Here is an 18,572-nt window from a genome sequence, read left to right as displayed (position 1 = left end):
TATTTTCAATTGCACAAGGTAGGTTTACCAAGAGGGACAATATGCTGGACCATAATACAGTACAAGTATAAATAAAAACATTAAGATTGGCTTCCCTGGTGACACAGTGGTTAAGAATCCACCTGCTAATGCTGGGGACATGGGTTTGAGCCCCGGTCTGGGAAGATCCCAAATGCCATGGAGCAACTAAGCCCATGCACCACAGCTACTGAGCCTGTGCTCTGGAGCCCGCAAGCCACAACTACTGAAGCCCACAGGCCTAGAGCCCATGCTCTGCAACAAAGAGAAGCCACCACAATGAGAAGCCCACGCACCACAACGAAGAGTAATCCCCCACTCGCTGCAACAAGAGGAAGCCTGCGTGTGCAGCAACAAAGACCTAATGCAGCCAAAAATAAATTAATTAAATTAAAAAAAAACAAGTTAAAACATTAAGATTGTAAAGAATATGTTCTTTAACCACAACAGAATTAAACACAAACCATAAGGTAACTAGGAAGCCCCCAAATACTTAGAAATTAAACATTCCTTTAAATGAACATTGACTCAGTCAAAAAACTAACAAAAAAAGAAAGATCAGATGACATTTTGTACTGAATAATAATGAAAATATGTTTTAAATCTGTGAGATGCAGCTAAATAGAGAAATTTATGACTTTAAATGTCTATGTTAGAAAAGAAGGAAGGTCTTGGGACTTCTCTGGTGGTGCAGTGGTTAAGAATCTGCCTGCCATATACCCTGAGAAAACCATAATTCAAAAAGAGTCATGTACCACAATGTTCACTGCAGTTCTATTTACAATAGCCAGGACATGGAAGCAACCTAAGTGTCCATAAACTGGTGAATGGATAAAGAAGATGTGGCACATATATACAATGGAATATTACTCAGCCATAAAAAGAAACGAAATTGAGTTATTTGTAGTGAGGTGGATGGACCTAGAGTCTGTCATACAGAGTGAAGTAAGTCAGAAAGAGAAAAACAAATACCGTATACTAACACATATATATGGAATCTAAAAAACAAACAAAAAATGGTCATGAAAAGCCTAGGGGCAAGATGGCAATAAAGACGCAGACCTACTAGAGAATGGACTTGAGGATACGGTGAGAGGGGAAGGGTAAGCTGTGACAAAGTGAGAGGGTGGCACGCACATATATACACTACCAAACGTAAAATAGCTAGTGGGAAGCAGGTGCATAGCACAGGGAGATCAGCTCAGTGTTTTGTGATCACCTAGAGGGGTGGGATAGGGAGGGTGAGAGGGAGAGAAACGCAAGAGGGAAGAGATATGGGGATATATGTATATGTATAACTGATTCACTTTGTTATAAAGCAGAAACTAACACCCCATTGTAAAGCAATTATACTCCAATAAAGATGTTAAAAAAAAAAAAAAGAATCTGCCTGCCAATGCAGGGGACATGGGTTTGATCCCTCGTCTGGGAAGATATCCCACATGCTGCAGAGCAACTAAGCCATTGCACCACAACTACTGAGCCTGCGCTCTAAAGCCCACGAGCCACCACTACTGAGCCTGCGTGCCATACTGCTGATGCCCGTGTACCCTAGAGCCCATGTGCGGCAACTACTGAGCCCGCATGTGGCAACTACTAAAGCCTGCATGCCTAGAGCCTGTGCTCTGCAACAAGAGAAGCCAGCGTACTGCAACGAAGAGTAACCCCCACTCGCTGCAACTAGAGAAAGCCCACGTGTACCAATGAAGACCCAACGCAGCCAAAAAAAAGAAGGAAGGTCTCAAATCAATGATCTAAGCCAGTGGGGGGGGGGGGGGTTCACTGATTTACAGCCCCCAGGCCTGTGTTGTCTTTGTAAATAATGTTTTACCAGAACACAGCCACATCCATTCACTTAAATTATCTATGGCCGACTTCTGCCACAACAGCAGCACTGAGCAATTGTGAGAGGCCATACGGTCCATAAAGCTAAAATACTATGCTGCCCTTTAACAAAAACTTTGCCTACACCTGACCTAAACTTCTACCTTATGAAAGCAGGAAAGGAAGACAAGTTAAACTCAAAGCAAGCAAAAGGAAATTATAAAGGTAAGAGCAGAAATCACTGAAATAAAAAACTGAAAAATAGAGAAAACAAAAAAATCTCAAAACTGATAAATTAGATAGATTGATAAAGAAAGGAATAAAACTAATTTCTAATATCAGGAATTAAATAAGGAACATCACTACAGATGCTTCATACATTCAAAAAATAAAAAAGGAATATTATGAATTGATATGGAGTAGGTTCCAAAAAGTAGTATTAAAAGGAAAACTCAAAATACAATATGTTAAAGAACAAATATATCATGCTACCTATTGTGTGAGAAGGGAAAATAAGAAAACATATATCTGTGTCAGCAGAATAAACCAGAAAACAATGAACTGAGTCATCAATAAGGGATGGGGAAGCAAATGAGGTAGAATGGATATAGGAGAGAATGACACTTCTCTGAGTGTAATCTTTTGTACACTTTTTAACTTATTAAAGCATATTACTACTCTAAATATTCAAAAAATAAAATTATATCAGTAAGAACGTGATGGAAGAAAAACTAAAACTAAACAAATGAACATAGTTACATTCTGTGTTTACACCATAACCATATGGAGAGAAGAAAAGGAAGCAAATGGGATGGGAAAAAGAGAAAGAGGAAGGGGCAGGGAAATAGGCAAGGAAAGGGGAAGAATGGAAAGAAGGGAGGGAGGGAAGAAGAAAGGATGCATTCAAGTATCTTATAAACACAATATCTGACAGTATACCCTCAGTCTTGGGGGATGTGGGGGTGTCAGGGGGCGAGGAGCAGTAGTGAAAATAAACCCTTAACTATTCTTAGTGGGTTTGTTTATTGGCTTTTGGGTGAAGCAATTTTGAAAATACTTTAGATACATTGTAAGACCGCACAATTGCGTAAATATTTTTGATGTTACTGGGAGCCAGTTTTCCCACTGTGCATAGAAGGAAGAGATAATTATAGAATGGGGAAAATCAAGAAAGAACACTATAGGGATGGATTAGAACTAAAGGTATAGTATGAACCCACACAGAAATAAAATATGTATATGTTTAGTATATATATATATCTGTGTATCTGTGTATATATATGTATGTACTTCCTAGCTCTGTAGGAAGGGCTAACAAGAAAAGAGCTCAGGAGCAATGAGCAACCAAGCACCGAGATCTTGGTTTGTAAATACTATTCCTCCACTAAAAGGAGCCAAGGCTCCTAGAAGAAAGAGACAATTGCAGGATGAGGCAGGATAGGTATGAGTCTTATGATGACAAAAGTAAGGAAATGTTCAAATAAATGTTGGGGACATATTACAAGCACATAAGAAACAGTTTTAAGGGGCTCCCATGGGCCATGTCTAGAACATTTTGAGCAAAAAAATAATTAAGAAACAAAATGAATTATTAACCATTGAAAAAAGCTAAGAATTTCAATCCCTCATAATAATAAATAAATCAGAGAGAAGGTAGGTCTTGTGCTTATAGTATTATGCTGAGGCTTGACTGGTAAATCTGGAGGAAGTACTAGAGTTGCAAAACATTCACAGTAAAGAATGGGCAAGGATAAAGGCTAAGTCCAGGGGGATATTTTGATAGGGTGCAAGATATTTTCATGATCTCAAAATATCTCACTACACTGTGATGGAATCATCAACAATGTGAATATTCTGGTTGCCATACTGTACTACAGTTTTACAAGGTTGTGGAAATGCTGCAGATTAAAGAAGGCTACAAAGACATGACGACTAAGTATAATATATTTTTTGGTATAAAAAACATAACATAAAATTTATTATTTCAGCCATTTAAAAATGTACAATTCAGTGACATTAAGTACATTCACATTTTTGGCCAACCATCACCACCATCCATCTCATCATCCCAAACTGAAACACTGCACCAATTAAACAATGATTCTTACTCTCCCTCACCAGCCCCCCACCCCCAGACCACTATGCTACCTTCTGTATCTATAAATCTGACTATTCTACGTACCACAAATAAGTAGAATCATACAGTATTTGCCATTTTGTGGCTGGCTCGTTTCACTTAGCATAATATTTTCAAGGTTTATCCATGTTGTAGTATGTATCAGAATTTCATTCCTTTTTAAGACTAATATTCCATTGTATGTATACATGATATTTTGTTTTATCCATTCACCTGTTGATGAATTTTTAGGTTGTTTCAACCTTTTGGCTATTGTGAATAATGCTGCTATGAATATTGGTGTGCAAATACCTGTCTCTGCTTTCACTTATTCTGAAACTATATCTAGAAGTGAAATTGCTGGATCATATGGCAATTCTGCTTAATTTTTTAAGGAACTGCCATATAGTTTTCTACAGTAGCTGTACCATTTCACATTCCCAACAGAAATGTCCTGTTTTGCATTATACCCCCATGTTTGTTTCCTGTTTTCGAGATTCCACGTTGCTCTCTTGTAATTAACTGCCTTGTTTTGGTGTGACACAGCCTCCATTTGCTTTCTGAGAAAGGGTGTGTAAGAGATACAATTTTTTTGAACTTGTGTGTCTGAAAATGAGCTGTTTTGCTCTCACACTTGATTATTTGGTTGAGTATAACATTCTAGGTTAAAAATATTTTCAAATTGTTTACTTCATTATCCTTCAGCTTCCAGTGTTTTTACTGGCAAGTTCAAAGATATATTTATTCTTGTTCTTTTCATGCAACATGGTTCCCCCCTGCACCCCCCATGCAAGTTATTATGATCTTCTTTTGATTCTCATTGTTCTGAAATGTCACAATTATGTCCCTTGCTGTTGGTCTTTCTTTTCCACTATGCTGGGCACTTAGTGCGCTGATACAGTTTGAAAATGCACATCTGACATTTCTGAGAAAATTTTAAAAATTATTTTAATATTTTCCTTTCCTCCATATTCTCTGCTCTCTCTCCTTTATTTGGATGTTAGATATCCTGTTCTAATCCACTAATTTTCTTAACTTTTCTCTCTTATTTTCATAGCTTTGTCTTTTTGTTCTACTATCTGGGACATTTCCTTGGTTTATCTTTCAATCCACTTATGGACTTTTTCATTTATGTTATCATGTTTTTAATTTCTAAGAGCTCATTTTGGTCCTTTAAATATTCCTTTACATGGCTTTTTTTTTTTGGCTGAGCTGGGTCTTTGTTGCTGCGTGCGCGCTTTCTCTAGTTGCAGCGAGCGGGGGCTACTCTTCGTTGCAGTGCACAGGCTTCTCATTGCGGTGGCTATGCTTGTTGCGGAGCAAGGGCCCTAGAGTGCGTGGGCTTCAGTAGTTGCGGCACACGGGCTTAGTTGCTCTGTGGCATGTGGGATTTTCCCGGACCAGGGATCAAACCTGTGTCCCCTGCATGGGAAAGTGGATTCTTAACCACTGCGCCACCTGGGAAGTCCTGGCATTTTATTGTTTCATGGATGCAAAGTTTTCTCTCATCTCTCTAAAGGAATTTATTATAATTAAAACATTTTCTGTTCTCTGCATTGTTTGTTTGTCTTTAATTCCTTGCTGTTGGTTTGTTCATTTTGGTCTCTGCCTTTCTGCTTAAAGATTTTCTTCAAATGTGGAGTGATCCATGGTTGTCTGTTCATATCTAAGGGACTGGAATGAAAAGCTGATTGGAAGTTTTAGGTATATAGGTGGGGCTTGTTAATCTTTGTTCTTCGTGGTAGAATGACATGGTTGGGTCATTTCAATGGAGATTCCCAACTGTAAATACTGGTCTGATTTCTTCAGCTGGTCAATTTACTCTGAGAGAACTCCAGCATTCTCTTGGCTGTCAGCAAAGTCTATGCTTTCTTCATGGCACTACCTTGTATAGTTAAACGCTAAAACAAAGTTTTTAGTCTGACTGTTGTAAGAGTTCAGGCAAGGTAGGGATCAATGAGTGGCAGCAACGTTGGAGGAATCTTAATAAATGATGTGTGACGTGGGATAAGCCCTTCCTAGGAAAATAAACTGGCACACCTAAGTATAATATTTATCTCTAGGCTGGATCCAGGACTACATGGGGTAAAAATGCTATAAAGAACATTGTTATGAAATATGAAGGATAGTTTAGACAAATGAGGTAGACAAATGTATTATGGTTATAAAAAAAAAACAAAAACAACCCTATTCTTAGAAAGTATCCACTGAAGTATTTAGGGGTAAAGGGCCAAATGTTCTAGAAAAAAAAACTATTTATACAGAGTGAAGAGGCAGGAGCACAAAAGGTAAAACTAGTAGTGGAAAATGTAAACAATAGACAAATCTTGATAAGAGAATACATGTGTTCCTTATATTATTTTGGTAAGTTTCCATAAGTTTAAAAATATTTTTGAATGAAAAATTTTTAAAAAAGGAATGACATCCATAACATTTCTTAAAAACTACTGTAAATTTTTATCCAGAATATTAAAAACAATACTGTCGCAAATCAATTAACAAAATTAAAAGACAAAACAACCCAATAGATAACAGTAAATGATGTGAAAAGAAACTTAAGAAAAGGAAACCAGAATCATTAATAAGCCTATGAAACGATCTTCAACATTACCAATAATTAGTGAAACGCAAATTAAAGCACAAGATATAATTTCATATCCATCATGTTGGCAAATTTTTTAAAGAAATAATAACAAAAGTGCTGAAAAGCATAAGCAGGGGGGAAAAGGGATAAGGAGAGGAAAGAAAATGTTACTGAGAAACAAATATTCTCATACTCTGGTGAGAGCGTAAATTGGAACAATCACTCTGGAGAGTAACACATATTTCACTTTACATACACATAATTTCACTTTAATAAAAACACTAAAGAAATTCTCATATGTGCGTAAGAAGTCCTCTAAAGATTTTACTGCAGCTTTGTATTTAATAGTAAATAACTGGAAACAACCTAAACATCCATCAATAGGCTAACAGATCCATTATATTTTCACCAAGTGGACTATGGTACAGTAATTGAAATGAATTGGCTAGATTAATATATTTATCAATATAGATAAATCCCAGGGTAAGATATTAAAAATACTTAACAACTAGTATGGCACCAACCAGAAAAGACATTGTAAATAACTACTATGGCTATACCACTCCATAGTGGCTGAATATCCCGTATCTCAAAAATGAGTGAAAAAAACCAAAGTTGTAGAATACATAAAATATGATAGAATTTTAATAAAGTTTAATAGCATGGAAAAACCATTACTATATAACTAAGCAGTAAAAGTATTTAAAAAAACACATGGTAAGGATATACAACTTCAGAATAGGACTTACTTGTGGCATGTGATGAAGAGGGGGGCTTCAACTGTACTGTTTAAAGTTTTTAAAAATCTGAAACAAATATAACATTTAAGATCTGTTAAAGCAGGGTAGTAGTAACAAGCACTCAGTTTCTCATTGCCAATATATTCCGTTTGAAATATTTCATTTAAAAAATTTAGATGACTTACTTTCAGGAGAACCAGAGGATAGAAAAGAGACTCCACTCTTAAAGGGCACACCCCAAATCTCACACACTCTGAGACCCTGGGAAGAAGCAGTAATTTGAAAGAAGCCTGGATCAGACCCTCCTGCTGATCTTGGAGAGGCTCTACGAGAGGCAGGAGGCAACTGGAGCTCACCCTGAGGACACAGATGCTGGCAGCAGCCATTTTGGGGAGCTCATTCTATCAGGAGGATACTGGTGCTGGAAAACGCCATTTTGGAATCTCCCCTCTAGCTTATTAGGGATGGAACTGGCCCCACCCACCAGCCTGTCGGCATCAGTTCTGGGATGCTTTAGGTCAAGCAGCTACTCACATGGGAACACAGACCCACCCACCAGCAGACCAGCTGCCTTAGGACCCCTTGAGCACCAGCCACCCTCAGACATGGGCTACCACCAATGCACCAGCACTAGCCCAGGGACCTCTGAGGGCCTACAGCCAGCCATTAAGACCCAGTCCGCCTACCAGTGGGCAGACACCAACTCTGGGACCCCCAGGGCCCTGCAGCCAGAGACATCAGGACCTGGCTCTGCCTACCAGCAGGCTGGCATTAGCCCCAGGACACCCTGGGCCCTGGCTGCACATACCAGTGGGTGGGCACCAACCCCGGAACCCCCTTGACCCTGGTGGTGCCCACCAGTGGGCAGACACCAGCGCTAGGACCACCACAGACCCATGGTCTACCAATGTCAAGACCCACCACACCTACCAGGAGGCTGGTGTCAACCCAGGGACCCCCTAGGTCCCAGCCCCATCCACCAGAGGGGCTGACATCAGCTCCAGGATTCCCCAGGGCCCTGCAGTCAAAAACCTTGGGACCCAGCTCTGCCCACCAATGGACTGGCACTAGTCCCAGGATTCCTGGGACCTGGCCCCGCCCACCAGCAGGCCAACACCAGCTCTGAGACACTGTGGACCCCTCAGTCAGCTGCCCTAGGATCCAGCCTGCTCACCAGCTGGCTGACACCAGGTTTGGGACACCCTGGGCTCTTCAATAGATGAATGGATAAAGAAGATGTGGGATACACACACACACACACACACACACACACACACACACACACACACACACACACAGTGGAATATTACTTAGCCATAAAAAAGAATGAAATCTTGACCTAGAGAATATTATTCTAAGTGAAATCTAAAAACCAAAACAAATGAACAAACATAATACAGAAACATAAATACAGAGAACAGATGGTTGCCAGAGGGGAGGGAGTGAGAGGAGAGAAATCAGTGAGGGGGATTAAGAGTTGCACGATAAATGAGTCACTGCTATAAAATGTACAGTGTGGGAAATATAGCCAATAATTATGTAATACCTTTGAATGGTGATAGATGGTAACTAGATTTATCGTGAAGATCATTTTGAAATATACAGAAATATCAAATCAGTATGTTGTACAACAGGAACTAACATAGTACTGTGGGTCAATTATACTTCAAAAACAAAGTAACTCATAGAAAAATGCATCAGATTTGTGGTTACGAGAGATGGGTGGAGGGGGTGGGGTTTGGATGAAGACAGTCAAAAGTTACAAACTTCTCGTTATAAGATAAATAAGTACTAGGGATGTAATGTACAACATGATAAATTAACAGTGATGTATGTTATGGATAGAAGTTGTTAAGAGTAAATCCTAAGAGTCCTCATCACAAGAAAAAATTGTTTTTCTATTTCTTTAATTTTACATCTATATGAAATATGGATATTCACTAAACTTATTGTGGTAATCATTTAATGATGCATGTTAAGTCTAATCATTATGTTGTATGCCTTAAACTTATACAGTGCTATATGTCCATTATATCTCAATAAAACTAAAATAAAAATGTACAAAAAATAAAATTAAAAAGAAAAATATAAGTAGATTAAAAACATAGTTACCAACAATTTCATTAACCTAGGATTAAATCACAAAGTGGCTGCTAAGGAGTGGTGAACTTGTAAGGCCAGCAGGTCCAGGGAAGGGCCCAGGGAGCCAGACGGAACCCCCGCCAAAGTGGTTGATACAACCGACGACACCTGACATTGCAGGCCCAGGACTTCCCACTCGGCCCCGGTCTTCCCGCTCCCCAAGGGGCAGAACCAACGGCTCTGAGGCTGATGCAACCGACACCTGACATTGCCACAACACCCGAGAGATTACCAAAAAAGGGCTGCCTCACACAGCAAGCGCCTCCCCTGCGTCCACCCCTATAAATTTTGTTCGTGCCTGCACCCGCGCGCGACTTCTCTGGCCCCTTTCTCTCGGACCAGTGAACCTCGCCCGGGAGCGTTCCTAAATAAAGCTTGTTTAAGCTCTCCTCCGTTTTTGGTGCCGTTGCTTACAGAACTGACTGGAAAGGGGCACAAGGAAACTTTCACAGGTGATGGAAATGGAAGGGTTACAATGCTTTAGGGGTGCAAAATTTGCCACCCCAAAATGTTTCTCTTTGGCATGAGGATTAATTTAGGCTGATTATTTTTAAATAACAGAAGACTCTGGAAGACTGTCATTATACTTACCCTGAAACTATCTAAAGAATTTAGATCAAGGGCCTGTTCCTGGAATAGAGCTATCACCAAAGATATCTGCAAATAATATGAACTAGCTGTGGTGGGAGGAAACTTAGCAGGGCCTAGAGATCAAGAGTCCACTCTGTGTCAGGTTGTCTCTGCATTTATATACCAGACCCTTGCTTTTCCATCTCCATGTGAATTGCCTTCCTTCCCTTTGAAGTCCCAAACCACTACCCCCAACACCCTCTTTTGTCTTTAGCTAAAGATGGTATTTAAGGTGAAGGCTTCAGCCATTTTGGCAAGTTACTCAACATTCCTGGGTCTGCCCCATGTATACATGTTATTAAACTTTTGTTTGATTTTTCTTCTGTTAATCTCCTGTAAATCATGTCAATCTAATTACTAGACCAGCCAGAGGTCTAGTAAGGATAGAGGAAAGGCTTCCTGTAAGGATAGAGGAAAATTTCTTTCTTCCCGATAATGCATTTTAATATATGTGAACTATACCTCAAAGTTTTAAAATGGGATTATATGAGCTTTTATTTTAAATAGTTCAATTTTATTTTACTTGTTTTAAAGAGGAGAGAAAGAAAAATGACAGTGAAGGACTTGCTGAATTGCACATGCTATTTCACAAGAAATATAACTTACAAAATGACACCCTAATGTTTTTTTTGGATGAAAAATCATTAGCATGTAAAACATTATATATATTCTTACCACATGTTAATTTTAAAGTATTGACACCATACAATGAAGAATGAGAATAAAAGAATGAGGATAATTACTTCTACAACTCATAAAATGACAAATTTCTGTGGCTGGTGTATTTCTACTTTCAGGGCTTATAACACATTTTGTTGTGTAACCTTACTCCCTCAGTTTTTCCTCTAGTTCAACATTTACCATGGATTCAATGTTTACCACCAGCCCTTTTATAACAGTTAATTCTGTTCCTGTAATTGACAAAAAATTAATCAACAGTCAATCTATTGAAAGAAAAGGAAAATTTTATTCGAGCCAAATTGAGGATTATAACCGAGGAACAGCCTCTCAGAAAGATCTGAGAACTGTTCCACCCATTAGAGGTCAAAGCAGTTTTTTTGAGACAGAAAGCTGTACATTAAATGCCACAGATAGATTGCACAATTCAGATCTGCAAGTACAAAATGGTGGGTCATTGTGACTCCTTACAAGATTAAGAAGGAATGCTATCTTTTAAGGAGTTGTCTTGGTGGTGCTAGGAGAATGTTGCTCTTTATGGTTGAGCAGGTATTTCTGCTGACAGGGAGGTTTGGTCGATGCATAATGCAAATACACAATGCACAATAGAGGGGAGACAAGAGGCCAAAGGGCAGAGAAAAAGCTTTAGTTTTAAATTTTCCTTGACTTGCCTTATATGAATTTTTATTTACTTCGTGGTTGACTATATTTCACTGTTAAATACCTATTTCAAGAAAGGTTCATGAATGCTAATTCCATGAGTAATTTTATATTTAATTATTTCTGCCTGTCTCCTTAATACTTGAAAGACAACCTCTCTCTTTGAGTGATATGGTAACAAATTTGGTGACAAATTTTTAGATGAATTCCAGTCACTATGGTGAACTTAAGAATGCTATGGGAAACCTCCCCTCACCCAACTCAAAGTAGAAATGCTGGATAAAATAGAACACACTGACAAAAGTACATAAGAAAGATCAAAGAGAAGAGAAGAAATTCCTCAGATACCAGAAACAAAGACAGAACTCAAAGCCACTGCTGTGATATCTAGGCAAGAAATGTGCTCTCCAGAAAGTAGAAGAGCTTGGCTTCCTGTATGGAAGGTCCTACAGATCCAAAAAAAGAGAGTGACAATTCACAGCTCCAGTTCCACAACCAACACACAAAAGTATCCTTTGCCCATCACTGCCAATAGTAGTTGTCTATTTAGTTTTATACCAATCTAGCAGATAAGAAAGGATATTGCACTTATAACTTGCATTTCCTTCAGTATATTTTCTATGCTTATTATTGATTTGGATAGGCATTTCCATTCGTATCTTTTATCCATTAATCTACTATTTTTCTTACTAACTCTTTGGAATAGCAGAGATAGAAACCCTTTACCTTTTGCGTGCAATACAAATTAGTTTTCTTTCAAATTCTGTTTGTGGTGTATTTTACCATAAAAGTTATTTTAAAACTTAAATTTATCTTTAAAAAGAATTCAAAAGTTTCTGCCTTAGTTGGAGGCTGTAATTTTCTCAAGTGAAAAAAAAGTGAATTTTCAGAGATATTAAAAAATTTAAAGTCCTCACATTTTCATCAACTCTCCTACTTCTTGCACTCTTAACCTCGCCTGAACAAGTTTAGTGTCAACAATCATTTGGATCATATTCTCATTTTCTCCAAGTTTTTTTTTTCTTCATGGCTTAATTTGCTAGAAACCAAGGCCTTTTGGGGCAGACAAAGCAGATTTCTGACCAAAGAATATTACCACAGATGAAGTTCATCTCGTAATGATAAAAGGGTTAAGAAAGACATAATGCCAAAAGTCTATGCAGAGCCTCAAAATAAATTCAGCAAAAATTAATAGAACTTCAAGGAGAAACAGATTGACTGCAATTATATTTAAAGATTTCAATATATTTCTCACCATAATTGGTAGAAAAAGTGGACAGAAAATCAGTAAAGATAGAGACTGAACAACTCAATCAACTAACTTGACCTGGCTGATGTTTATATAACACTTCAGCCAACAGCGGACACACATTCTTTTTTAAGCACACACTGAGCATTTTTAAGATAAATCATAACCAGGGCCATAAAACAATCTTAAGTAAATTTAAAATAATGCAAATCATATAAAGCATATTCTTTGACTATAAGAGAATTAAAATAGATAATAATCCAGAAAGATCTCTGGAATATCCCCCAAATGTATGCAAACTAAATAGCACACTCATGGATCAAAGAAGAAATCAATATGGAAATTAGAAAGTATTTTGAACATAAAATTAAAACTATATCAAAATTTGTGGGAAGTCACCAAAGATGTACATAGGAGAAAACAGCATAAAATCCCTATGTGAGAGAGAAAAGTCTTGACTCAGTGACCTGACCTTAAGAAACTAGAAAAAGAGCAAATTAAACTAGAGGTAATAAGCAGGAAAAAAAAAATCAGCCTAAAAAAAAAAAAATCAATGAACTGATAACATAAAATAAAGAAAATAAATGAAACCAAAATGTAGATCTTTGAGAAGATTAATAAAATTGATAAACCTCTAGCCAGGCTGATGAGAAAACAGAGAGAAAAAGAGAAGGCAGGACAGCATTACCACAAATGAGAAAGGTGACATCACCCGGTTACATAGATATAAAAAAATGATAAGTGAATTTTATGAATTTCATGTCAATAAATTCAATGACTGAAGTGAAATGGGCATATTCTTTAAAAGATGCACACTATCAAAGCTCACTCAAATATATGTATATAACCTAAAGATATTACAATAAATGTTAAAAATCTTCCCCAAAAGAAAACATCAGGCTAAGATGAATTCACTGGTGAATTCTACTAAACATGTAAGGATGAAATAATATGGATTCTTCAAACATTATTTCAGAAAACTGAAGAAGTATTACACTCCAACTCAGTTTAATGAATTAGGCCACAATCAGGCTGATACTAAAACCTCACAAAGACATAAGAAAACTACAAACTAATATCCCTCATGAAAGTAAATGCAACAATTAACAAAATTTTAGCAAATCTAATCTAACAACATATAAACAGAGTAATGTATCTTGACAAAGTAAGGTTTATCCCAGAAATACAAGCCTGTTTCATAATTCAAAAATAAATGTAGTTAAATACATTGAATTCCAAAAGAAAAACCACATAATCATCTCAATGAACACAAAAATAGCACTTGACTAAATTCCAAGCTCATTCAAGACTTTAAAACTCAAAAAACTAAGAATGAAAAGAAACTGATTTAACCTAATAAAGGAAATCTACAAAACAAAAACCTATAGTTACTACCATGCTTAATGGTGAAAGACTGAATGCCCATTCCTACCACTTCTATTCAACACGGTATTGGAAGTTCTAGGCAGTAAATAAGGGGAAAAAATTAAAGAAGATGAGATTAGAAAGAAAGAAGTAAAACTGCCCTTATTTGCAGGTGAAATAATCCTATATGTAGAAAATCCTAAGGAATCCATAATAAAACTACACAACTAACAAAGAAATTTAGGAAGCAATAGGATACAGGATTTAAACCCCAAAATCAATTGTATTTCTACACTACAATAAACCATCCAAAAATGAAATTAAGAGACCTCCATTCTGAATAGCATCAAAAAGAATAAAACATTTAGGAATACATTTAACAAAAGAAAAGATTTATACATTAAAAACTACAAAACACTTCTTGGAGAAATTGAGATATATAAATGGAAAGAAATTTATGGAAATCTACATTCATGGATTAGAACATGCAATATTATTATGAAGACAACACTCACCACACTGCTCTATAAAGTCAATGCAATCTATATCAAAATCCCAACAGGCTTTTGTGTGTGTGTGTGTGTGTGTGTGTGTGTGTGTGTGTGTGTGGAAAATGGCACATGATCCTAAAGGCAAAAAATGCAGAATACCAGAAACAATTTTGAAAAACAAAAGTATTAGGTCTTTCATTACCAGATTTTAAAACTTACTTTAAATTTACAGTAATCAAGACAATACAACACTGATAAAAGGTTAGATACAGAAAATAACTGATATATTGGACTTCATCAAAATTAAAAATTTTAGTGCTTCAGATAGACACTATAGGAAATGAAAAGACAAGCCACCCAGTGGGAGAAAATATTTGAAAATCATATTTTTGATAACTTTGTGTCCAAACTCTGTAGATATAAAGAACTCTTACAATGCAATAAGAAAAACATTAGAAATGGAAAAGATTTAAATGTTATTCCTTCAAATACATATGAATGAGCAATAAGCAAATGAAAAGATGCTCAAGCTCATTAGAGTTTAAGGAAATGCAAAATAAAACCACAACAAAATACCACTTCACACAAACTAAAATGGCTATAACCAAAAAGACGGGGAGCAACAAGTGACGATGAGGATGTGGAGAAATGTGAACTCTCATATATTATAGGTGGGAATGTAAAATAGCACAGCCACTGTGGAAAACAATTTGGCAGCTTCTTTAAAAGCTAAATAAATACTTACCCTATGACCCAGGTAAATCCACTCCAAAAAATCTACACAAGAGAAATGAAAACATACAAGAATATGTACATCAATGTTCACAGCAGCATTTATTAATAGTCAAAAGAAAAACAAAAAGGGGAAACAATTTAACTTTCTGTCAAGTGCTAAATGGAAAAACAAAAATGTAGTATATTTATAAAATTGAATAATATTCAGCTCTAAAAAAGAACTAAAATACTGATATATGCTACCACAAGGATAAACCTCAGAAAGATTTTGGGAACTCCCTGGTGGTCCAGTGGTTAGGACTCGGCACTTTCACTGTCATGGTCCCAGGTTCAATCCCTGGTGTTGGGGAACTAAGATCTTGCAAGCTGTGCAGGGCGGCCAAAAAAAAAGAAGAGAGATTTTAATAAGTGAAGGGGGATCAAACTCAGTATAATAAATATTATACGATTTCACTTATATGAAATATCCAGAAAAGGTTAATTTTAGACAGATCAGTGGTAGCCTGGGGCTGAGGACAGGAACAGGACTGAATATAAACAGGCTTGAGGGAATTTTTTGAAATAGTGAAATGTCCTAAAGCTGGACTGTGGTGACAGCTGCACACTATACAAATTTACTGAAAATAAGTAAATGCAATGACTAATTTTTATGGTATGATATTATACCTCAATAATGCTTAAAAAGAACCAAATTGAAAATTTTTAACTAAAAAATACATCATCTACAATAAAAAAAATTCACTTGAGATCTCAATAGCAGAATAGAGACAGGAAGAAAAAGTCACTGAATTTGAATTTGAAGACAGATCAACAGAAATTACTGTTCTGAGCAACAGAACAACAACAAAAAAGGTTGAAACAAAACATACACTCAGGACCTATAGGGCACTATAAAAATGCCTAGCATACAAGTCTTCAGAATGCCAGAAAGAGATAAATATTGCGCAGGCAAATAATGTTCATAGGAATATCAGCCAAAAACTTCCCAAATTTGATGAAAGATAAATCCACATATTCAACCACCTCAGCAAACCCAAACAAGATAAACCGAAAGAAAAACACACCCAAAAATATTAGTCAAACTGCTAAAAAATAAAGAAAAAATTTGCAAGCAGCTACAAAAAACAACACATTCCTTAAGGGGAAACAATGATTCAAACAACTGCAAATTTCTCTTCAGAAACGATGGAGGACATAGTAGAAAAACATCTTTATTTAAAGTGCTGAAAGAAGAAGTAAATAATGGTTTCATTATCTAACACCTCTTTATCCAGTGAAAACGTCCTTTAGGAATGAAGGTGAAATGAACACATTCTTAGATGCAGGAAAATGAAGAGAATTCATCTCAAGCAGCACTGAGATGAAATGATAGAGAGCTATTTACTCTTGAAGGTAAATAATGTCCAGAGGGAGCTAGGATCTTTAGGAATGAAGGAAGAACAATGGAACTGGTAAATAACTAACAGATTATTTTTCTCCTCCTAAATTCTTTAAAATATGTAAGACTCTAAAATATGAAAGGAATCATAACACAGTCTGGTGGGCCTTCAAAATATATAAATGTAAGACACATGGCAACTATTAAAAAAACCACTGGGGGTATAAAGAGATCTATATGAATGTTAAGGCTTCTGTGTTTCACTTGAAGTGGTAAAACATAAAATCTATACAAACTGTTAGGTGATTGCTAGGTATGTATAGTGTAATCCCTACAGCAACCACAACAGCAAAGCAAATTTAAGAGATGCAACCAAAAGTTTAAAAAAGAACTTTAAAATGCAATACTAAAAAAAATGGTCAAATAATGCAAAAGAAAAAAATGAAAAACATCAACAAACAAAATTAACAAAGACAACAAAGGTCAGACATGTAGGAAGTTAGAAAAAGCATCACTATGTTCCTTAAGAGAAGACAAAAGCTTGACAACTTGATTTTCTTGACCTCAGAAGTTAAGCCATTGTGGCAAAGAATTATAAAGAAATTTAGAGAAAGGAAGGTGCCTACAGGGAAAGATAGAATGAGCAATTGATTACTGGAACGAATGCCACAGAAAGTCATATAAAAGCAGGTAGGAATATTAAACTAAAAATTATAATAAACTGCTAATGGCCAAGTATGGGATTCCACAAGAAGGAGAAGCCCCTCAAGGTTTCAAAAACAAGGGTCAGGCTGTACTGGCCTGCAGTTTTATCAACAGATGGCCACAAGGAAGATCAGAGAGAAAGATTCCCTCTGTGCTATCGGGGGAAGGGGAGCAGCAACTATGGCTGAAATCCTGCCCAGAAGCATCTCTCCTATCTCTCTTACCAAAGAAAAAGTACTTAATCTCAAAGTAAGATCACTAAAACTTGTGGCCTGAAGAACTGGGTAGAGGAATAGAGGGCAGACAAAAATTAATACCAGGCCTATCTCCCCTAAGGAACAAAAGCCTAAATGCACAACGTGGGGAAACCCAGTGGTGGAAACCAACTACATCTGGGTAAGGGAGAAAAAACAAAGCTTTAGCCCTGGAGGAGGAACAGGAATACAAGCTGGGAACAGCATTAAATATGAAGGTACAAGAAGACTTGTGAAGGCCATACTCTAAGACCCAGAATCACAGTGCCGGCTTAAAATTAAAATAATACACAGGGGAAAACTGAAGGAGACAGACCCTCTCTGGGAAGCATTGCAAAGAAAGAAACCCAAAGCCAAGCAGGGACATGAAAACAAAGTATCATTACATGGTTCAAAATCTCTGGTGCACTGAGGGAAACCATAGCAACAAGCTTCAAAACCAACCCAATTCTCACTAATTGGATACAAAATTCCACATTAATAGCCTAGACAAAAGAAAGGTATGTTTTTCTCAAAGAATAAAAAATATATACTTCAGTATCTACTATCTTATATAACGTCTATCAACAAAAATTATAATGTAAACAAAAATAATGTGATAAAAAACAGTCTGAAAAAGTGCAATCTTCAAAACCAGACTCGGATATGAGATGTGGGAACTAACAGAGAATTTTAAATAACTAGGATAATACGTTTGAAACGTAGGCAACAGACGAGATCACGTAGGTAATATCAGAAGACAGGTAGAAACTATAAGAAGGAATCATATAAAAATGGTAGAAATTTTTTTTTTTTTTTTTTTTTTTTTTGCGGTACGCGGGCCTCTCACTGTTGTGGCCTCTCCCGTTGCGGAGCACAGGCTCCGGACGCGCAGGCTCAGCGGCCATAGCTCACCGGCCCAACCGCTCCGCGGCATGTGGGATCTTCCCAGACCGGGGCACGAACCCGTGTCCCCTGCATCGGCAGGCGGACTCTCAACCACTGCGCCACCAGGGAAGCCCAG

The 18,572-nt window shown here is 37.0% G+C and overlaps 1 pseudogene across 1 annotated transcript in view; it reads right to left on the bottom strand.

The window, feature by feature from the left end:
- The window catches only part of LOC307180290 (dnaJ homolog subfamily B member 6-like), a 92,972-nt pseudogene that overhangs the window by 53,099 nt on the left and 21,301 nt on the right, over nt 1-18,572 (bottom strand). The window contains exon 2 of the transcript XR_013831749.1: nt 7,292-7,348. The product of XR_013831749.1 is annotated as a dnaJ homolog subfamily B member 6-like (transcript). The remainder of the gene's footprint in view (nt 1-7,291; nt 7,349-18,572) is intronic.

The sequence above is a fragment of the Stenella coeruleoalba genome (assembly GCF_951394435.1).
Source record: "Stenella coeruleoalba genome assembly, chromosome: X".
NCBI classification, from domain to species: domain Eukaryota; kingdom Metazoa; phylum Chordata; class Mammalia; order Artiodactyla; family Delphinidae; genus Stenella; species Stenella coeruleoalba.
The sequence above is the reverse complement of the archived record's forward strand: the minus strand, read 5'-3'. Positions and strand labels throughout refer to the sequence as shown.